The sequence below is a fragment of the Melanerpes formicivorus genome, unplaced genomic scaffold, assembly GCF_026170545.1.
Source record: "Melanerpes formicivorus ecotype bairdi unplaced genomic scaffold, bMelFor1.0.p_v2 SCAF_373, whole genome shotgun sequence".
Taxonomy (NCBI): domain Eukaryota; kingdom Metazoa; phylum Chordata; class Aves; order Piciformes; family Picidae; genus Melanerpes; species Melanerpes formicivorus.
In genome coordinates, this window is record NW_027142725.1 from 180,001 (window position 1) to 187,773 (window position 7,773).

Below are 7,773 nucleotides of genomic sequence, written 5' to 3' on the forward strand. Positions count from 1 at the left end.
GCCAGCCACTCGTCAACTTTTTTTCTTTTCCCCGCTTTCGTTGCCGAGCCCGGGCTGGGCTCCGGCTCACGGACGAGCGAAACCCATCCAACACCGCTGAGGGTGCGCCAGCGGCCGCTCCAAACCGCCGCGCCTTTGTTCGGCCCCGCGGGTCCCCTCTCTGACCCGGGCGAAAGCCACCGAGAAGCCAGACGGACCCCTGCCCAGCCGCCTGGCGGGTGGCTTGGAGCAGCCGCTCGGCAGCGCTGCCCTGGGAGTGCTCGGCGTCGCTTGTTCCCTCATATACGGAACTGGAGGGCCGTCAGCTCCGCGAGCGCACAACCAGCCGACCTCCGCCCAGCGGCAGGTCGCAGAAATCACGCCGGCTTGTACGATGACGTAGGCGGAGGCAGAGCGCAACAGCGACCCCTTGGCGACAAGCGCGATCTCCGCGGAGAGCACGTCTACTCGCCGAGGGAGAGCACGTCTACTCGCCCAGGGAGAGCACGTCTACTCGCCCAGGGAGAGCACGTCTACTCGCCGAGGGAGAGCACGTCTACTCGCCGAGGGAGAGCACGTCTACTCGCCCAGGGAGAGCACGTCTACTCGCCCAGGGAGAGCACGTCTACTCGCCCAGGGAGAGCACGTCTACTCGCCCAGGGAGAGCACGTCTACTCGCCCAGGGAGAGCACGTCTACTCGCCCAGGGAGAGCACGTCTACTCGCCCAGGGAGAGCACGTCTACTCGCCCAGGGAGAGCACGTCTACTCGCCCAGGGAGAGCACGTCTACTCGCCGAGGGAGAGCACGTCTACTCGCCCAGGGAGAGCACGTCTACTCGCCGAGGGAGAGCACGTCTACTCGCCGAGGGAGAGCACGTCTACTCGCCGAGGGAGAGCACGTCTACTCGCCCAGGGAGAGCACGTCTACTCGCCCAGGGAGAGCACGTCTACTCGCCCAGGGAGAGCACGTCTACCTCCCGCCTGAGGGAGAGCACGGGGGGGGGGGACAAAGACAGGCGGCAGCAGCTTCGGTGAACGTCACCCGGGAGGCGACCGGGGCTGTCCCGGGGCAGTCCCGGGAAGCCGGCGTCCGACACAGGGAACCGTCAGCTGCCGGACCGGGGCGAATCCCCGCGGCCACGGCAGGGGTGGGGGCTCGAAGACAGCCGGCAGTCGCCTCGGTGAACGTCACCCGGCCGGCGACCGCGGCCGTTCCGGGGCCGTCCCGGGAAGCCTGCGACAGGCACGGGGTCCCAGCCGCGGCCGGACCGACTCGAAGCCCCGCGGCCCCGGCACGGGGGAGGCCCAAAGACTGGCGGCAGCCGCTTCGCTGAACGTCACCCGGCCGGCGACCGGGGCCGTCCCGGGGCTGTCCCGGGATGCCGGCTTCCGGCACGGGGTCCCGGCCGCGGCCGGAGCGGCTCGAATCCCCGCGGTCCCGGCAGCAGCCGGAGCCGCTCGCCGTTCGGGCTCCCGGCACCCTACGGATCCGCCGACTCGTTCGCGGGCGGCGGGGGGAGGCAGTGAAGGAGGTGCGGGCAGAAGCGGCAGCGGAGGCGGAGGGGGGGGGGGGCTCGAAGACAGCCGGCAGCCGCTTCGGAGAACGTCACCCGGCCGGCGACCGCGGCCGTTCCGGGGCCGTCCCGGGAAGCCTGCGACAGGCACGGGGTCCCGGCCTCGGCCGGACCCGCACTGGGTGCCGCCGCCTCGGGCTCTCGGGACGGTATGGATCCGCCGACTCGTTCGCCGGCGGCGGGGGGAGGCAGTGGAGGGGGTGCGGGGAGAAGCGGCAGCGGAGGCGGAGGGGGGGGGGGCTCGAAGACAGCCGGCAGCCGCTTCGGTGAACGTCACCCAGGAGGCGATCGGGGCCGTCCCGGGGCCGTCCCGGGATGCTGGCTTCCGCCACGGGGTCCCGGCCGCGGCCGGAGCGGCTCGAATCCCCGCGGTCCCGGCAGCAGCCGGAGCCGCTCGCCGTTCGGGCTCCCGGCACCCTACAGATCCGGCGACTCGTTCGCCGGCGGCGGGGGGAGGCAGTGGAGGGGGTGCGGGCAGAAGCGGCAGCGGAGGCGGAGGGGGGGGGGCTCGAAGACAGCTGGCAGCCGCTTCGGTGAACGTCACCCGGCCGGCGACCGGGGCCGTCCCGGGGCTGTCCGGGGATGCCGGCTTCCGGCACGGGGTCCCGGCCGCGGCCGGAGCGGCTCGAATCCCCGCGGTCCCGGCAGCAGCCGGAGCCGCTCGCCGTTCGGGCTCCCGGCACCCTACAGATCCGGCGACTCGTTCGCGGGCGGCGGGGGGAGGCAGTGGAGGGGGTGCGGGCAGAAGCGGCAGCGGAGGCGGAGGGGGGGGGGGGGGGCTCGGAGACAGCCGTCAGCCGCTTCGGTGAACGTCACCCGGGAGGCGACCGGGACCGGCCCGGGAAGCCATCGTCCGGCCCCGGATCCCGGCCGCGGCCGGACCGGCTCGAAGCCCCGCGGCCCCGGCACGGGGGAGGCCCAAAGACTGGCGGCAGCCGCTTCGCTGAACGTCACCCGGCCGGCGACCGGGGCCGTCCCGGGGCCGTCCCGGGATGCCGGCTTCCGGCACGGGGTCCCGGCCGCGGCCGGAGCGGCTCGAAGCCCCGCGGTCCCGGCAGCAGCCGGAGCCGCTCGCCGTTCGGGCTCCCGGCACCCTACGGATCCGCCGACTCGTTCGCCGGCGGCGGGGGGAGGCAGTGGAGGGGGTGCGGGCAGAAGCGGCAGCGGAGGCGGAGGGGGGGGGGGCTCGAAGACAGCCGGCAGCCGCTTCGGTGAACGTCACCCGGCCGGCGACCGGGGCCGTCCCGGGGCTGTCCGGGGATGCCGGCTTCCGGCACGGGGTCCCGGCCGCGGCCGGAGCGGCTCGAATCCCCGCGGCCCCGGCAGCAGCCGGAGCCGCTCGCCGTTCGGGCTCCCGGCACCCTACAGATCCGGCGACTCGTTCGCCGGCGGCGGGGGGAGGCAGTGGAGGGGGTGCGGGCAGAAGCGGCAGCGGAGGCGGAGGGGGGGGGGGGGCTCGAAGACAGCCGGCAGCCGCTTCGGTGAACGTCACCCGGGAGGCGACCGGGACCGGCCCGGGAAGCCATCGTCCGGCCCGGGATCCCGGCCGCGGCCGGACCGGCTCGAAGCCCCGCGGCCCCGGCACGGGGGAGGCCCAAAGACTGGCGGCAGCCGCTTCGCTGAACGTCACCCGGCCGGCGACCGGGGCCGTCCCGGGGCCGTCCCGGGATGCCGGCTTCCGGCACGGGGTCCCGGCCGCGGCCGGAGCGGCTCGAATCCCCGCGGTCCCGGCAGCAGCCGGAGCCGCTCGCCGTTCGGGCTCCCGGCACCCTACGGATCCGCCGACTCGTTCGCCGGCGGCGGGGGGAGGCAGTGGAGGGGGTGCGGGCAGAAGCGGCAGCGGAGGCGGAGGGGGGGGGGGGCTCGAAGACAGCCGGCAGCCGCTTCGGTGAACGTCACCCGGCCGGCGACCGGGGCCGTCCCGGGGCTGTCCGGGGATGCCGGCTTCCGGCACGGGGTCCCGGCCGCGGCCGGAGCGGCTCGAATCCCCGCGGTCCCGGCAGCAGCCGGAGCCGCTCGCCGTTCGGGCTCCCGGCACCCTACAGATCCGGCGACTCGTTCGCCGGCGGCGGGGGGAGGCAGTGGAGGGGGTGCGGGCAGAAGCGGCAGCGGAGGCGGAGGGGGGGGGGGGCTCGAAGACAGCCGGCAGCCGCTTCGGTGAACGTCACCCGGGAGGTGACCGGGACCGGCCCGGGAAGCCATCGTCCGGCCCGGGATCCCGGCCGCGGCCGGACCGGCTCGAAGCCCCGCGGCCCCGGCACGGGGGAGGCCCAAAGACTGGCGGCAGCCGCTTCGCTGAACGTCACCCGGCCGGCGACCGGGGCCGTCCCGGGGCCGTCCCGGGATGCCGGCTTCCGGCACGGGGTCCCGGCCGCGGCCGGAGCGGCTCGAATCCCCGCGGTCCCGGCAGCAGCCGGAGCCGCTCGCCGTTCGGGCTCCCGGCACCCTACGGATCCGCCGACTCGTTCGCCGGCGGCGGGGGGAGGCAGTGGAGGGGGTGCGGGCAGAAGCGGCAGCGGAGGCGGAGGGGGGGGGGGGCTCGAAGACAGCCGGCAGCCGCTTCGGTGAACGTCACCCGGCCGGCGACCGGGGCCGTCCCGGGGCTGTCCGGGGATGCCGGCTTCCGGCACGGGGTCCCGGCCGCGGCCGGAGCGGCTCGAATCCCCGCGGCCCCGGCAGCAGCCGGAGCCGCTCGCCGTTCGGGCTCCCGGCACCCTACAGATCCGGCGACTCGTTCGCCGGCGGCGGGGGGAGGCAGTGGAGGGGGTGCGGGGAGAAGCGGCAGCGGAGGCGGAGGGGGGGGGGGGGCTCGAAGACAGCTGGCAGCCGCTTCGGTGAACGTCACCCGGGAGGCGACCGGGACCGGCCCGGGAAGCCATCGTCCGGCCCGGGATCCCGGCCGCGGCCGGACCGGCTCGAAGCCCCGCGGCCCCGGCACGGGGGAGGCCCAAAGACTGGCGGCAGCCGCTTCGCTGAACGTCACCCGGCCGGCGACCGGGGCCGTCCCGGGGCCGTCCCGGGATGCCGGCTTCCGGCACGGGGTCCCGGCCGCGGCCGGAGCGGCTCGAAGCCCCGCGGCCCCGGCAGCAGCCGGAGCCGCTCGCCGTTCGGGCTCCCGGCACCCTACGGATCCGGCGACTCGTTCGCCGGCGGCGGGGGGAGGCAGTGGAGGCGGTGCGGGGAGAAGCGGCAGCGGAGGCGGAGGGGGGGCGGGGGGGACGATAGTGGCGGGGGGCGGGGGGTGCTCGAAGGCAGCCGGCAGCCGGTTCGGTGAACATTCGCCGGGGCGGGGGGGCGACCTGTCCGTGCCCGGGGCAGCCCCGGGAAGCCGGCAGCCAGCACGGGGTCCCGGCAGCACCTGTTCCCTGCCCTGGGACTTGCCGTGCCCGGCGGCCGGTTGCCGGGTGGGGGGAGCGATGAGAGGCGGGGCGCAGCGGCCGGGGCAGCGCCGGGCCGCAGCGGGGGGCTGGGCGGGTGGGGTAGGCGTCGAGCGGCAAGCCCTCGGCTGCAGCGAATGTTCGGCGGTGCGGGGCGGGGGGGGACGGGACGACACGTTGGGGGCGCCGAGTCCGAGCCACCCCCGGCCCCAGGGGCGGCCGGAGGGGGAGGCCGGTGCCTGGCCCTGGGAGCTGCTGGGCGCCGGATGGCCGAGGGTGCGTCAGAAGCCGCCCGAGCGGTCGAGCAGGTCCTCCAGAAAGGCCTAGGGTGGCTTCGAGGGCCCCGGGAGCAGTCGAGGGAGGCCTCCAGGCAGGTCTGGAGTGGATGGGAGGCCTTCCAAAGCAGACAAGGGAGGCTGCCAGCGGGGCCTAGGCTGGCACTGCAGCCTGTAAATGGTTGGGGGGGGGGGGCCTCTGGTGCGGCCTGGAGTCTCTGGGTGGCGTCCAGAGAGGTGCAAAAGATCCTCTGGTGCGGCCTGTGGTGGCGGAGAAGCCTGCAGAGCGTGCGGGGGAGGCTTCTGGTGCGGCCTGGGGTGGGTCGGAAGCCTGCAGAGCGTGCGGGAGAGGCTTCTGGTGCGGCCTGGGGTGGCTGAGAAGCCTGCAGAGCGTGCGGGAGAGGCTTCTGCTGCGGCCTGGGGTGGCTGAGAAGCCTGCAGAGCGTGCGGGGGAGGCTTCTGTTGGGGCCTGGGGTGGGTCAGAAGCCTACAGAGCGTGCGGGGGAGGCTTCTGTTGCGGCCTGGGGTGGGTCGGAAGCCTGCAGAGCATGCGGGGGAGGCTTCTGCTGCGGCCTGGGGTGGCTGAGAAGCCTGCAGAGCGTGCGGGAGAGGCTTCTGCTGCGGCCTGGGGTGGCTGAGAAGCCTGCAGAGCGTGCGGGAGAGGCTTCTGTTGGGGCCTGGGGTGGGTCGGAAGCCTGCAGAGCGTGCGGGAGAGGCTTCTGTTGGGGCCTGGGGTGGCTGAGAAGCCTGCAGAGCGTGCGGGGGAGGCTTCTGGTGCGGCCTGGGGTGGCTGAGAAGCCTGCAGAGCGTGCGGGGGAGGCTTCTGGTGCGGCCTGGGGTGGCTGAGAAGCCTGCAGAGCGTGCGGGGGAGGCTTCTGGTGCGGCCTGGGGTGGCTGAGAAGCCTGCAGAGCGTGCGGGGGAGGCTTCTGGTGCGGCCTGGGGTGGGACGGAAGCCTGCAGAGCGTGCGGGAGAGGCTTCTGCTGCGGCCTGGGGTGGGTCGGAAGCCTGCAGAGCGTGCGGGAGAGGCTTCTGTTGCGGCCTGGGGTGGGTCGGAAGCCTGCAGAGCGTGCGGGAGAGGCTTCTGCTGCGGCCTGGGGTGGGTCGGAAGCCTGCAGAGCGTGCGGGAGAGGCTTCTGCTGCGGCCTGGGGTGGCTGAGAAGCCTGCAGAGCGTGCGGGAGAGGCTTCTGGTGCGGCCTGGGGTGGCTGAGAAGCCTGCAGAGCGTGCGGGAGAGGCTTCTGCTGCGGCCTGGGGTGGCTGAGAAGCCTGCAGAGCGTGCGGGAGAGGCTTCTGCTGCGGCCTGGGGTGGCTGAGAAGCCTGCAGAGCGTGCGGGAGAGGCTTCTGCTGCGGCCTGGGGTGGCTGAGAAGCCTGCAGAGCGTGCGGGAGAGGCTTCTGGTGCGGCCTGGGGTGGCTGAGAAGCCTGCAGAGCGTGCGGGAGAGGCTTCTGCTGCGGCCTGGGGTGGCTGAGAAGCCTGCAGAGCGTGCGGGAGAGGCTTCTGCTGTGGCCTGGGGTGGGTCGGAAGCCTGCAGAGCGTGCGGGGGAGGCTTCTGGTGCGGCCTGGGGTGGGTCGGAAGCCTGCAGAGCATGCGGGGGAGGCTTCTGCTGCGGCCTGGGGTCTCTGGGTGGCCTCTAGAGAGGTGCAAAAGACCCTCTGGGTTGGGCTGGGGTGGCTCTTGGACCCCTGCCACACAGTGGGGAGAGGCCTCCGGCCCGCCACCTGTGTCCCTGTGTGCCTGAGTGCCTGTGTCCCTGTGTCCCTGTGTCCCTGTGTCCCTGTGTCCCTGAGTGCCTGAGTGCCTGAGTGCCTGTGTCCCTGTGTCCTTGTGTCCCTGTGTCCCTGTGTCCCTGAGTGCCTGAGTGCCTGTGTCCCTGTGTCCCTGTGTCCCTGAGTGCCTGAGTGCCTGAGTGCCTGTGTCCCTGTGTCCTTGTGTCCCTGTGTCCCTGTGTCCCTGTGTGCCTGAGTGCCTGTGTCCCTGTGTCCCTGTCTGTGTACCTGTGTGCGAGAGTGTCCGGCACGCCACCCAGCGGCGGCGGGCAAGCAGGTAGGCGGGTGGGCGGGCCGGCGAGGGCCAGTGTGAGTTTGGGGGGTGGGAGGGGAGGCGGCAGCTGGAAGCGTCAGAGGAGGGGGCGTGGCTCCGGCTGGCCCCGGGAGCAGGTTCCCGGGACCGGGACCGGCTGGACCCGGCGGGTGGTTGATCCCGGGGCGGGGGGCAGAGGCGGCGGGAAGCGGCAGCTGCGTGTGCGGCGGGGGGGTGGAGGGCGAACCGCGGCGGGAAGCGGATGCTTCAGAGCAGGTTACGGGGGCGGGGACGGACGACACCACCTGTCCCCGCCCCGGGACGGGCTGGACCCGGCGCCCTGGACCCGGCGCCGTGTACCCGCCGCCGCCCCCGCCGCCGCCCCCCTCCGCCACCCCGGGACCCCGACGTTTTTTGGCGCCCGCGCCTTTTTTTGCTCCCCGCCTGCCCGCGCTGCCCCGGGCCCTCCCCCGGGGCGGGGCGGGAGGGAGGGACGGACGGACGGGTAGCCGGGGATCTCCGAGCGCGCGCCACCAGGCCGAGGCG